At 30.2% G+C, this 15,718-nt stretch overlaps 1 long non-coding RNA gene across 1 annotated transcript; it reads right to left on the bottom strand.

Moving 5' to 3' along the window:
• Window positions 1-1,006: 1,006 nt before the first annotated feature.
• Window positions 1,007-7,835, bottom strand: LOC105428270 (uncharacterized). Its single transcript, XR_016138130.1, has 3 exons — window positions 7,553-7,835; window positions 2,152-2,451; window positions 1,007-2,054 (listed from the first exon to the last, which is right to left on the bottom strand). It is a non-coding gene; the product is annotated as an uncharacterized LOC105428270 (long non-coding RNA).
• Window positions 7,836-15,718: the final 7,883 nt, after the last annotated feature.

The raw sequence follows: 15,718 nt of genomic DNA, 5'->3' as shown, positions 1-15,718 counted from the left end.
AGAATGGTAAAAATTATTAAGAAATAATAATAGAACTAAAATAACGTTACACATATTTATCAAATTTGAATACGCTTTAGCTTATTGCAGAATATCGTAAAAGAATTTGCATGCTTCACTGCATTATGTGACGCATCCAATATAAAATACCTGTATTTCTATTAAATTCTATCGTGAAAATAATTGTCCCGTGTTAAAGCTTCAATAATTCTTCTCGTGATTTTTCTCTTTAACCATCAGATATTGGCAGACGTCGAAATTAATATGATTAATAATACAGATAATATTATAAACCGTATTATTGAGAAGTTCAACCTTTCTAGATTCCTCGAGTAGAATTCTAATATAGTAGAGGGAGAGGAAGTGTGAAGGAGAACCCGATCATGACCTGTTTGCGCGCCTACCAAGGAATAAAGATGGAGAGTGTGACGAGGCTATCGGGCCCTCCATCCGATAGTAAAGAACGACAGTCATTCTTAAAATGAGGTTAATCGAAAACATCTCGCAATGCTTGTTACCCTGCGCACGTATCAAGTACATAGGGAGGTAGCAAGGGAGAGTGGGCCGCACAAGATATCTCGAAACGACCGCGCCATGGCCAGCATTCGTAGCTCCAAATCATTCCTCGCCTCTCCATATTGTCAACCACCGTACCAAATTGTCACATTGGACTCTGAGATATTGCATGGGAACGAGCAGGAAACCTTCCTGATCGAAGAGTAACAAGGTATGAGGGACATTCTATCCACTTCCTCGAACATCAAGTCACGATCGATTAATAAATACCAGCATATATGGTTTGATAAGAGTCTATGGTTCGCTCAATGCTTGTATTTATTTTCAATGGTACCTACCATTTCGTTTTATCTGTAATTTATACGGATATGTAGCAGTATCATAGACGAATATTTGGCACTGAAAAAGCTTTATTCCATTTTTTATTTTTATCCACTTATATTTACGTTTCCAGTTATAATAATGGCAACAAATGCATCGAGAAAAAAAATTTTAAAAATGCAATCTAATATTTAAAAACAGTTTGTTGAGTACAAATAAATATGACAGAGAAGTACAAAATAATTCAAACAATACATCAAATAACACATCAAATTAATTTCTTTAATATTTACATAATCTTTAAGTATCAAGAAAAAATATAAATCAATAAATGCCTGTAATAAATGCTAAATGTAACACTGATATTAAGATATAAATGTAAATACTTACAAAACTGTAGATATTTTATATACTTGCAAAACACAATTTATTTCATATATTAATAATTTTAAATTTATTTATTTATAATTATCTTCTAATAACAATCAGTAAAAATTATATATTTTATTATATATAATATAATTATATGTTAAATTGAGAAAATTTCCTATAAAAAATACAGTATCAAGACATAAGAGGACTTATAACTTTTATCACATTATATAACAAATTGAAGCGTATCGGTTTCAAATGATAAACATATTATGAATTAAATCTATATATATCTAAAAATAACTAGTACGTACAATTTAATATAGCAATTATTAATGTAAATATAAATTACGGTAAGATTTATTTTAGATAAATGCATTTATGTTCTAAATTTAGCAAAATACAGTAATAAGTACAGCACTATATTAACATCACTTTTCATGGCAAGTATTAAAAAAAATTTCTACATTCCTGAGCAAAAATTAAAATATATTATCGAGTATGATATATCAGACAATCTCTTGTTTAAAATTTAATAAAATTCTATTTTTTTAATAGAAATGAATACTTAAAGAAGTTCATATTTCCATACAAATGCGACATGTGTGGCAATCTATTTTTTCGTACATATTATCGCGTAACATAATTTTCACGAAATGTAACTGCTTACATTGGATATATATGGTCAGGAAGAATAGTATTTATACTTGCACTATGGAAATTTTTACGCGTTTCACTTGAACAAATATTTTTGTCTGCATCAGATAAAGTTGAACCTCGGAACAACGGAACACATTTTCCTTTTCCCAGAAACTTGTCCCGGAAAATTCAGTCACTACCGTCATCTATCATACATCAGTACATATACGGAATAAATTACATATTGCCGGCAGTTGGTTACATTGCTTTCTATACAAAAATGTTAAAATATAAGATCTTTACAATATGGTTTTAGTAACCGACGGTCGAATATCAGTACTCGACCGACGTTACAGGGACCTTGCTCGCCTTCCTTGTAACACTGACGATTCGCTGGCCACAGTATCATGTTATCTTTACACTTTACAGCGAGTTTGATGTAGTCCTCTTGGTCAGGGAAATAGACGAAGTCAGAATTGATCATTCCTGTGATGCCGACCGCCGAGCGAGCGAGGGCGCAAGATATGATAAAGAAAAGTAACGCCAATAAACGCATTTCGATGTACTCTGTATTCGTTGTACCGTCTTACAAAAACGGAAAATCTGAAAATGATATATTTATAATATAGAAAGAGATTTTGTAATAATGTAATTTAATATTTTGTAATAATTAATGATAAAAACATTTGTAAAAGATTTATTTTTCTAATATAAACAAATTTTATTTTTTTGTTTCGGTTCATTTTTGAAATAAGCGTCACAAAAGAGTTAATCAACATCGGAGAAAAACAGTGACAATTGACTTTGATATATTCAAATATCGATTTGATATATTCTTCGTAAACGTTCTTCCTAAAAGTGAATTTAACCGCTGATCAATAATCAGTAATTAAATTGAAGAAATAGTATCATACGCTATTATTAAAACGTGTAGATTTATATCGCATGATTATATTTCATCAAATGTCAAAAATAATAAATTATCAGATTAAATATTGTAATATTTTTGTAATAAATTTAATGGCGCAATTCTAGATATATGAAATCAACAAAAAATTCGTATAAATAAATGCAGTTGTTTGCAAATATTATTTTACATTTCTATGCAAATAAAAATATATTTAATTTGATTCTGACATACATCCATCTCTGTAAATAAAGATATTTTTTTTATTTTTATTGTGTCATTTATTTTTTTTTAAAGAATAAGATACAGTTATTGTATTATCTGCAATTATACACTGAAATGAATAACTGAAAAATAAAAAAATATGAATATTTTTAATTGAATGACTAGTTGCGAAATAATACATATATTTAATAAATATATACAATTTTACATAATCTGTGATTATCAATTATTTCATTCGATGATTTGCATGTCATTAATATTTTCACGAGTTTCCATTTCTCGTGAAATTATTCTGCGTCTTGTATTTCCTAATGCAATTAGAAACTTGAGTTGTGTGGCATTATTTCACAAAGAAACATCTTCAGTATATCTCCAGTACAAAATTTAACAGCAATTAATGCACTAAGATATTAATCCATTCTCCTTACAATATTATTTTATAATTTTATTTCATTATGTTTATAATTCTACAGAACATTTTGATTTGTTAAACAATTGAAAAAAATAATTTAGATATTGTATATCACAAAATATTTATTCCCTTCTTTTTGCCGATCTTTTTTATCCAATTTATTTTCCGAGAAAATACATATAAAAGTTAATGTGTTGTAACATGCGGAAAGAAGTTGTAAAAAAGATATTTCCTAATTGATTCAAAAAATAGTTTATGACATCTAGCAGAAAATCCTGATATCACAAATATATAATTTGTAGAAAAATAAACTAATTCTGCTAAACTTGTGTTCAAAGAATGTGAGAAGTACACTGGAAGAAGATTATATTTCTGCAAAATACCATCCATGAAGTGATAGTGTCTGCGCAAGCGTATTTATTTCCACGCTATCGCGTTTCGCGAAATTTTCGCACGCGGCTAGCAAACTGCGGTCCGCGGTTTACCTATCTATGGAAAGTTTAAAATTAATTTTCCAACTGAATAAACAGTGTCTATATGGAACAATTTTTGATACAAGAGAATCATAAAATTGTTTTAAACAAAGATTTTTATATTATATTTTGTTTAAGCATTCTATAATATTAGATTTAAATAACATTGCAAATACAAATTTTAATAAGCTTCTCAAGTATTTTTGTATCATGTAAAAATTTATAAAAATTTAAAATATGAAAACGATTATTACGAATGTCAAATATAATGATATATACTATGATATTAAAAATATTTAACATTATTTTATGTATATATTAACAATTTCTGTGAAATATTGTTAAATTAAAATATTATTTAAATATTACTTTAATAATATAATTAAATAATGTTTAAATTAATCATGTTTAAAATGACTTTAAATGGTGGTGCATTGTATGTTTTAATCGATTGTATTTTAATGCGTAATGTCACGCACGATACCACTTTTGCAATGTGGCTACTTTACGGAAGTCATAGCATCGACAATAAAAATTATGTCTGACACCATCGCGATCTGTGGCAGCTAGTTTAAAGAATGCCGTAAAATCCCGACCGTAATAGGTAAACAGTTCTTTCAGACACGTCAACGTAAACTTTTATGGATGATACCGCACGAAGGGCGGAGAAATATTTTCTTTCGAAAGACCTCGCAGCTGCAGTGAAAAATCGCGTTAAACGACGACAAACTTCCCATTGCAGGTATATATTAACAGATGAGAATTTTCCGTATATTACGTGAGTTATTTCTGTGGCAGAAATAGCGATGTTTGCATTGGAGCGATCAAAATTTTAATATTCATACTTCATGTCGCCATTCTCGAAATTGTTATTACGAAGGAGAAATACGAACTGAAAATATATGAAAAATACGATGTAACTTAAACGTATTTTCAAAACATCACACACTTTTGTTTTTTTTGTTATCCAAAAAAAAGAAATTTTACACATGTAACTTTTTATATATCAAAATGTAAAGGACAATTGATAAATAATTTATAAAGTATATGCATCTCTATATTCCCAAGTTTTGTGATTGTATATAAATTTTAATATTTTAATAAACACTTCCACTTTCATATATGTTGATATGTGAATAACGTTTGAATATTTAAATTTTATCCAATACAATTGATTATTTGATATTATTATCGTTTTAAATATTTAACAAAATATTAAATTATATAATTAATGTCATTACAAAATACTTTCATAATTAATTGGAATTTGTTTCAGGATGTTGCATGATAGAAATCAATTTCAGAAATATGTTTCAGCAATGCCTTTTCTGACAATAATAAATACTTTCGCAATAATATCTAAATTGTGGGGAAATACGAGACTTTCCCACAATTTATATGTTTCTTTTATTATTTTCTTATCGCATCACGATTTCATTAAAGTATTAATTAATGTCGCTTCGGGCTAAATCGATACGAGCAGAAATTACTCTCCAAACAGAAGTAGGTGAACGTTCACAATAATTGTAAAGTACTCCTAAGCAACGTGCTTAGTAAAGACGGCACGCAACGTTGTCATCAAGATAAGCCACTATTGCCCTAGGCAATTAAAGCAGGTTGAAACTACTTGTATCAGCTTAATGTCGTAATGTCTAACTTAAGCAATTTTAGAGGCACGTGTAACTACGAGCATCGTGCACAATCAAACGTATCTCGAGTGACGTACACATCCAATGAATTCTTAAACAATTCTTAATCAATTCCCGATCGATTCCTCTCGCTCGACATTAAGATTTGAATAGCAAATTTTTTTTTAAAGAGAGCTTGAGCTTGTAATAAAAGCTATCGAGATAACAACGCGCGCCACTCGACGTGATTAAAGACGAGTTAACTTTGGCCCGGCATAATAAATTGCGCTATCTCCATCTGAATGCTTAAATTCCAAGCATGGAACAGAACACAATGGGCGGGTATATCTGGCTCCTTCAGGTGAAATACTCGCGATAATTCTAGAGGAAAGTTTCAACATTACTCCACGATACGGTGACCGGTCCTTTAGACTAAGTTGTTGCTCCGACAGTCTAGCTTAAGTAACCCTTAGGTTAGCGCTTCGCTGCTCCTTTCTGGATTGTAGCGATATAGACAGAGGAACGGAATTCGCTACATCGACTGCTAAAAAGACAGCCGTAGAAATGGCGAACTTGTCTCCTCAATGGCTTGCTCCTCTACAGATTTGCAATTTATATGCTGATAAGTGAGATTCGCATTGTAAATCTTTTAGAAATATGAGCCGGCATTTATATTCGGAGCTCCTATCTTTTGTCTCCACTTTTTTTTTTTTTATCTTTGTGTCTCTCACTGAGCGGAAGGATTATGGAGCGTTCGCGAGACCATACGCGGATATATCCATTATAAATGCGCAACGGGTTTTAAAACAATTTATCGCCTATATATATAGCCTTGCCAGGTTGTCACGCGGCGGCCGATATATATGGTGCATCGTAATTTTTAAAAATAGGTCCTTCCCACCGTAATCTGCAATCGTAGAAATGAAATACATGGCGCGAAGCACGCCCGTGCATCACATCATCACTGTCTCCTTTTCTGATTTTTTTATCTATTTATTCTTGTTTTTCGTAATTTCTTCCGAAGCATTATACTACTACTAGGGGAAATCGCAAGGATTACACGTGCATCGGTTGACTCTTGGGCGGTTGACGAGAACGATTAATTTTTGCCTGTCTCTCCCGTCAACGTGGACGCTTCGGTAACCGAAGTCGGCTAATTTTATCTCTCGCGCACGAAAAATTTGGAGATTAATTCTCGTTCGCAAACAAAGAACGCATATTTGCCTCAGTACCATTTACATATCTGCGTTCGCATAAAAAAACAATGCCCCACGACGCGAATAATTTCATCGTTTTAAAAGCAAAATTATATAATTTCTTGAATTATTATTTTATCCGTGTCACTAACAATTCCAATATTATATATAACTTTTTATGATAAAGTTATTATTTATTAAGTTTTAATTACGACTTACGATTATTTTAGATACGACAATAATTATATCTTTGTATTAATGAAATTACAAATACTTATAAGCATAATTAAAATTTTTGATAACAAGTACTAATTATTAAATTGAAATTAAGAAAAAAACATTTTCTTGATGAAAAAAATTTTAAACTTTTTTTATTCTCTCTCTCTCTCTCTCTCTCTCTCTCTCTCTCTCTCTCTCTTTCTCTCTATAAATTTAAATAAAAGATTGTGTTGTTTTTCTAGTAAAACTTATGTGATCAATCTGAAAGAAATGCAAAGATAAAATTTCGATTGCGGAAGACAACGGATAGCAATAAAGAAAATGGACGATTCTCTGAAGGATATGTAACGCCGGAAGTACTAGATTGCCACCAAAATTTTTGATAGGATATTTTCGTAGGATATATAAACGTTTCTCGAAGGCAAACGCGGTTCCGGACTGTAAACGATTTCCCAAGTTACTATGAAATCACGACCGTCGCGAGATCGAGCATAAAATCATGCACGGTTTGCTTTGCAAACACAAAGGGAGGCCTCAAAGCGCCCACTGAGATGTAAATCATTTTGCATAATTTACGTTAAATTTAAACGCGATACTCTTCGCGTTTTCATGGCCAACAAGATTAACGATTACTTTACACTCACATTCGTTCGTTCTTCGTCTAACTTAGCGTCCGCTCGTTCTACTCTTTCCCTTCTTTCTCGTCCTCTCTTCTTTCACGGCACCTCTTCGTTTCACGTATATACCGCGATAAATCCTTCCCGTAATATCCCTCACTTCTGGTCAAATTACACTTTACGAGCAATTCGAAACGCTAATACAAATTTAATAATCAGCGACAACGAAACGTGTTACGCCGCACACGTACGAATCGGTGCTGGCACAGAGACTGAAGAGACGTATCAAAAGTTAATCTGCGAGCTACTCCAGCATAAGTACTCGGCAGATTGGTGGTGGAAGGAAAATGGTAGGGGAGGAGGCATCCACGTTGCTTCAAGATGTGTCATCCTTTCAGCTGTTTCTCAGAAGAGGAAAGAAAGAAAGGAAAAGAAGGATAATGAATAGATTAATCCGCGAGGCAAGAGGTGATCGTCTGCACCAGAATAGGTTCAATCGTGAGAGGACTAACTCTCCGTTAGCGATATCTTTTACTAAGCTCTTGGAAGTCTTTCTCCTCGGGGAAATGAAAGAATATATTTTATATTTCCAATGTAGCATCCAGCGGGACGGTCGGTTATTCAATGAATTATATGCCCCACTGCGCGAATAAATAAAGTCTGCTATATCGGAATACATCGCCGACTAGATGATTCGATTTGTTTTACATCGCTTTGCGTATTTATTAAATGACATGAATAATTTATAAGATCTTCCAGTATGTTAATCTGAATCACCATATATTGTTTTCTTTAGTTAACTAGAACGATATCTAACGAATGTTTTCGGTGCTCTATATATATATTTTTTAAAATTTGAAAACAGTATGAATATTTTACTAAAAATATAACGAAATAGAAAATTATTTTTATTATTAATATTGGATTTACTTGTAATAATACAACAGCTTGAGATTGGACAATATGATATATAACGTTTTATTACTTTCATAAAAATATATAATCTCTGCATCATAAAAAATGTACAAAGGCAAGATTTCCATTTGAAAGATATAAAAACTTATATTCTTTTTTTTTCTAATATACTTTACTACGAAAATAATGTATGTAAATATACATATACTCAATAAAGTTATATAAATTTATTTAAATTAGATAATTTTTAACATACTTTTATCATCTAAAACTAAATTTTTAAGAAACAAAAGTGCTTTTCTGCATATAATGTAATAAATGTTCTAAAAATATATCAAATACTTAATAGGCAAGAGAAAATGTTTTATAAAACTTTCTGACATTTTATCTTAATTAGAAACGCATACATTAAAAATTATTCATCATGCTCACGCTGTGTGACTTCGTCACATTCTTGGCCGTGACCTTCTCATGTGAGACGATGTTCGTAAGTGCTACTGAACAGGTTGAATCGTCATAAACACATCATAAGAACAAATCAGAAGAAAGGAAGGAATTTTCAAGGATAACATAATATAATTTTTAAAATTGTCAAATTGTACGGAAAATTAACATATATAACATTTAACATCTGAAAATAATATTTTTCCGTTTTTTCCGTATGTTTTTCTACATGTTTAGTAAAATTAAAATTTTTTAAAAATCGATTAATTTAATTATAGCAATTAATCTAGTCAATAAATCGGAATGTATAATTTACACAGATTATAACTGTTGAGATACATATTTCGATGCATTAATAATATCGGTTTAACTACTGGTTTTAATTACTTAATGATTGATTTAATTACACTTGACTTTTTTTAATTGCACTTTAACCTTTTTTATCTTAGTTTCTAGTTGGTGTTAAATTTCCTAGAATTTGAAATTAATTGCAGTCGAGTGGATATTTTTGCTGTTAGATTATTATATGACTCATCGCCAATGAATTCTTGATGCAACGTAAAGGGGAATCCATTCATTTGCACAAATAAAATTTATTCTTCCTTATTTGAGTCAACGATTCGGTAAAATTACGGTTAAATATAAATCAGAAACGTCACAGCTAATTCGAAATAGGAAATATCATTCGTTATAATTGCAAAGCATTTTAGCTCAAGAAAAAATGTGTCGCGTGTTTTCCTTGTTTTGATATGCGCGTATTATTTTCCTTGTATTGTATATGACGTGTGATGTATCATACATAGCGGAAATGAAGATCAATTTAATGAAACTATATAAAAAACGTGCAATGTTTTTCTTAACGATAATTATTTCATGATGAATAAAAAATTAATTGAATTTAATAGATATCATATATGTAGAACAATGATAATAGTGCGATATAGATACAGTATGTAATATCTCTTGAATAGCGATATTTTCACGTGAATATGATTTTAATTGCAAGTAAATTATGTAACGTCCAAGTAACTTATCTAAATGTATATGTACCTATGTAACAGCAACAAGTTCTATGATGTATATTCAAAGAGGGAATTTCAGTCGATGAGACGGCGGAGAGGAAAGTTATAGCAAGCACAAAATTATATCAAATCTTGTAGCGAATATTCAATATGACTAACAGACTTGCTTGCTCGGACATAAAGATTTTGTAGATATATACCTGCATTACCCGCGATTGCAATATATTGAATTGAGAAATCATTTCCGGAGAACCGAACGGGGAATATCTTCATCAATTCTACGTAATTTCCGTTTCTTTAACTTTAATCTCTCATAATTATTACGTCATCATCTTCTTGCAAACTGCTTCACAATCTATAATATATTAATTTATAATAATTATTTATAAAATCTTTTTTTATCAGAAAAGAAAATAAATCTGTACAAAACAGGTCTAAAAGTTTCACAAATTCTCTTAAATATAACATATACGAAATCTTTATGAAATTAGAAGAATGATATAATTAATGACTTATATATAAGTAATGTGTTATCACAGATAACAATTTTAACGATGCAGCATCATTTTCAGCATCATTATGTGATAAAGATAAGGAACAAACAGACGGTTTACTATAATAAATAAATCACGATAATATTATATATAATATATTATATATACATATATAATTATCGCAATTGAATACGAAACTGAATAATGTTACACGTGCAAATATTTCTCTCCATTGTTAAAAAACACAAGAAAGATATTTAATTATTAAGTGAAATTGTATATATGCACATAAATGGATGATGCAACTGTAAAATATGTTTTAACGACGCTTGTACATCATATGTATAAGTAGTAGTTGTGAAATCTGATGCAACTATTAGTCATACTGTCAGCGAATTCTACTTGCTGCATGTTAAAATAATACTTTGTGCAAAATATGTTACATCAACAGTTAAATCTCTAGGGAATTTCATAAGCATTTGTTCCCCGTGGGTATTAAATTTTCCATTCGCGTGGAATTTACTTCCTACAGATAAATTATAATCCAACAATAAGCATTTAACTAAAAGAATTAATGGATGCAATGAGTACACACCAAATTCCTGAGCGAATTTTTCTTAATTCCTCTACTTCTTTTAACATTATAAAACATTTCAGAAGTGATTTGTGTAAATATAAAAGTGTTTCTATCGACGTCATTTGTCTTAATAATCTCTCGACTTAAAGCCCCAATTAATCACCCATTGAAATCATGAATAATTTATTCGAGGAGAAAGAGATCGTACTTCCGAAAATGTCTTGCTTCAGCCGATCTTAATTCGTGCCGTCGAGACGAGCCATTTGCTTCAGCCACTTTCATCGCCAGGCAACCGTTTTTTCTTTTTAATTACGTTTCAGTCCATTTCATTTAGAATTAATAACGGATTAACTTATCATGTTCAGCGCTCCGTAATAAGAGTATTAAATATTACCGCGGTTGAAATGGACATGTGCTGCATAGTACGGTAACAAATTTGAAAAGTGAATCCTAAAAAGTGTACACGATTATGAAAAATTGTCTTGAGAAAAAATTGGTGCCTAAAAAAGTATTCTTTCTTCTATAAACTATTTTTTTCTTTTTTATTATCTTCCTTTCTTTTGTAAAATATGGTGTATAATTCTTACATATAAATTTCTAATTACAACAACAATAAGTTATTTATTTTTATTTTCTATTAACATTAATAAATTATTGAAAATGCTAAGATTAAATGAGAAGATTAAATTTTTAAATTAAGAAATAATTTTATTTTATTAATTTATAATACATATTTTTTCTGTTAGCATAAATTTAAATCCATTTAATGATTTATTTATTTGCATAATTTTTAATTAAATATGTTTATAATGCACAAAATAAATTCTTCTTGAAAAATTTATTTATAATTTTGCAAAAATAAAATTTTGCTTCTACATTTTGGTTGTTACAAATATTTTTATCGCCAAATGTATGCTTTATTAAAATTTTATAAATTTAAATATTCTATAACATTTAATTAAATTAAACTAACATTTATTAAAACTGTTATTAAATTGTATATAAGGATTGAACTGTAATATACATAAAATGAAAAATGGAAATTTAGCGCATCGATAAATAACATGCAATGACGTGATCATTTGCATGTAAAAGCATACATACTAAAAGTATATAAAAGGTACAAAAACAAGCTTGCTAAAAGAGAAGTCATTTTCGACGTGTAATGAAATCGAACGAAACTAGATTATAGCTTTAGATAAAAGAATATGGCAACATCAAAGATATTCTATTGTATATCCAGCACATAAAAGCATAATATATAATGCCTATGTTATTGCAAATTTAATCCTAATTTCTTAACTTTTTGTTAAATTTAAATAAATTTTTCTTTTACAAAAGAATATAGAAAAAGTGAAAAAAAATAAAATCTGTTTTTCTCTACAATTTGTTTATATTTTATATTTTGATATTTATTTAATTAATGCTTATGTAAAAAATTATTCAGCTAAATGTATAAAAAATTTACAGTTAACATAACTACATATCTTATAATTCATAATTGAATATTTATGTCTTTTACTTACACATATAAGTAATATTAAGAAAAAATGGATATGCTATGTAAATGAAATAGTGGCAGGATCCATTAGCATAATTAAAGCGGCAACAAGCGACATGAAATGGAAAAGATATCATGTGTTTGAATAATTTACATCGCTATTATTAATGTTAATATTATTATATGAATCACGTTCTATTCAAAGTTAAAATCAAGCAAAATCCTTCTCTGATATATTTCTCATCTCAAAAATTAATTTCTAAGTATTTCTAGCACAGATCCGATTAAACACAAACTATTAATTAGAAAAAAAAATTAATAAGTTTAACAACATGTAATCATTTTATTTTGAAATTCTAGAAATTATAATATTTCAGTAATTACGATATTTTGATGTTTATATGTCGACTAAATTTAACTTATTGCACAATAAATTAAGGAGGGAAAATACCGTGAAAATACGGCTATAATTAATAACACATACGCATCACGTGCATTAACCACTAATTGAATTCTGATGATTAAATAACTTTCATATAATATAATCAATACTCTCTTTTGTACTCTAACATAATTTTACACCAATAGTTACCACTTTAATTAGAATTAAAGAAATAATTAACAAATAATATAACAATAACGTGTATCAAAATTGTATGATAAAAAACAAGTTCGTTCTGAGAAAATTTCGTATTATTATTAAATTATAAAAACGTTTATACAAAGAATTTATTTCAAATAAAATAAAAAGAATATAAAATTTTAGCTCTATAATTAAAATTCATAAAATTGCTATCTTTATTTCTCTAAATTATTTCACTGTGATCGTATTTCTTGATGTATTTCTTTCAATCTTAATAAAATAATAATAGAGTTGTAATTTACATTTTCTCATTAATATAAATAATGCACTACATTAACAAAAATAGCATTAAGAATGTAATACGTATAAAAGCAAAATAAATATTTTTAATAATCATTTGATTTATAATGTTATAATATAATATATTATCTTACAGTATGTTTTATTAATCACGTTATCAGAAATTTAATTAAATTCAAGATTTATTTACACGTGTTTACACTTCTTTGTTTGATAATCTGCTGCCATAACATAATACAATGATGGAACAAAAAAAAAGAAGAAAAGCAAAAATGTTCAATATCATTTAATTTTCTGATACTTTTAAGCTAAATCTTATCGATAATAGGCGAAAAGGACGTTTATGCATTCGGCTATGAATTACAACTGACATCCATTACGCAATGTTGGCGAGGTATTGGTGCATGTATTAAACACACGAGCGTGTATGCGCACTCACATGTATATGTATATATAAGTCCTTATTAGCGCCTACCACATATACCGCACTACTCGCATGGCATCGATTATTACTTATGGCTTGCACTAAATTATCCACAAAGCGGCGTCGCCGCCACCGCCACCGCCACGGGTAACTTCGAAAGACAATCTCGATAATTTCACTGACTTATCGTTGGCTCCCCGCAGCTTTCCTATATATATAGATAACTTCGGCACGATATCTCCGCGGTTTGTCGATTAACTTACAAGTTGCGGGACTTACAGCTCGACTGATGCGAGCTTCCTTCCGATTTGAAGCGCAATTCGCGAACATCGATCAGCGAGAAAATTGTATTAATATGATTGGCCAGATCGTCTCTCTTAAGCGCTGGAAACGTTATAGGACTAACTGTAAGCTAAAGAGTGAATTTTGTTAGAAGGAAGCAAGTAGGGAATTTGGAAAGAAAATATATTTTTCAAATATGTAATTTAAAATATTTCTAACAATATCATATAAAGATTGTAAAAGAAATTTAGTCATAATTGTAAAATATTATGAATTTTTATTATAGAAATTAATAATCTTTAGGATAATAGAAAGCATTACTCGATAAATAGGATCTTAGATGCCTAATAATTTTTTTTTTTTCGAATTTATATCTATCTGCAGCTCAAGGCTACAGTCGATTATTTTCTCTTTAATAAATTGATAATAAAATTTGAAATCGATTACTTCCCTTTTTCTCTTCCATAAGAAATTCTTTGAAGATTTTTATTTTATAATTACTAGATAATACGATGCGGAAAATATCTCTGATATTGATTCATGTCAGATTTAAAAAAGGTTAATATTAATTGTAATTACATAATAAGCGAACGAGTTTGTGCTTCAAATTTTATTATTTAAATATTATTAATTAACTGAGATATGCGTATAATGAATCATATTATAAAGGCTGGCAAACATTCAATAAGTGTACGTAAACTTTATTTGCAACAGATTTCTTTTTAAAAGCTTGTGACAGTTATACAAGATAAAATATCCTACATTTAACGGCAGATTTAACAAAGTGCGCATTATGACATGCGGGATCAGCGGAGTAATGGCGCCTACCATTTTCATGTTATGCATTATGCAAAATTTTCGATGCATTATACTGTCCGCAATTGCATTAGTCGCAGCGGACATTGCTCGTCAATGCATCTCGCAAAACGATTGTGATTCATTTATTAAATTCATTAACAAATTGCGCGTCATTAATATTGGAAAAATTGACAATAATACGCGGCTGTCTGATTTCAAAATTTACTCATTATCCGTGACCAGCGAAATATTTGTCATGTCATTAAATATCTCAGACTAATGGCCGCCGCGTAAAAGCTTCCCCGTTTTTTTTATCATTTGTTTGCCTTCCTGAGTTGAGAATACATCCAACTTAACACACACGTACCCACCGCAAAGCCCAATGATGTTAGGAACGAGCGCTCGGCAACGCTAGCAAATCGTTTTGTCTACAACAAAGCTTGAGAGAGGAGTATGTTGAACTTGCCTAACCGCCGGCCGCCGTCTGGTCGCAGGAATGAATACCACCTTTTAATGACATGCTTTACTCGGTCTTCATTTGGTTAAGCGAAAACACTCGCAAGGATAAAGCGATGGGCGTCCGCCACCGCGCGCGTCAGCATGAAAATTAGAATACCCAATATATAGATACCAAAGCCGCGAGATGTGCGGCGACGGGGATGGGTATACGTACGCGAGAGAAGCAAGGATGTTCAGAGAAAATGCGAGAGATGAGAGAAGAAGAAAATGGAAGAGAGAGAGAGAGAGAGAGAGAGAGAGTGAGAAGTCGGTCGGTGAAGGTTGGAGGGTGTCGAGTGGAGAACCCGTTCTGGGAACGCGGATGGTAGCGGAGAGTCCCGAGCGAGCTGTTTGC

This window comes from Pogonomyrmex barbatus, unplaced genomic scaffold (assembly GCF_055798465.1).
Source record: "Pogonomyrmex barbatus isolate J1 unplaced genomic scaffold, ASM5579846v1 scaffold12, whole genome shotgun sequence".
NCBI classification, from domain to species: domain Eukaryota; kingdom Metazoa; phylum Arthropoda; class Insecta; order Hymenoptera; family Formicidae; genus Pogonomyrmex; species Pogonomyrmex barbatus.
The sequence above is the reverse complement of the archived record's forward strand: the minus strand, read 5'-3'. Positions and strand labels throughout refer to the sequence as shown.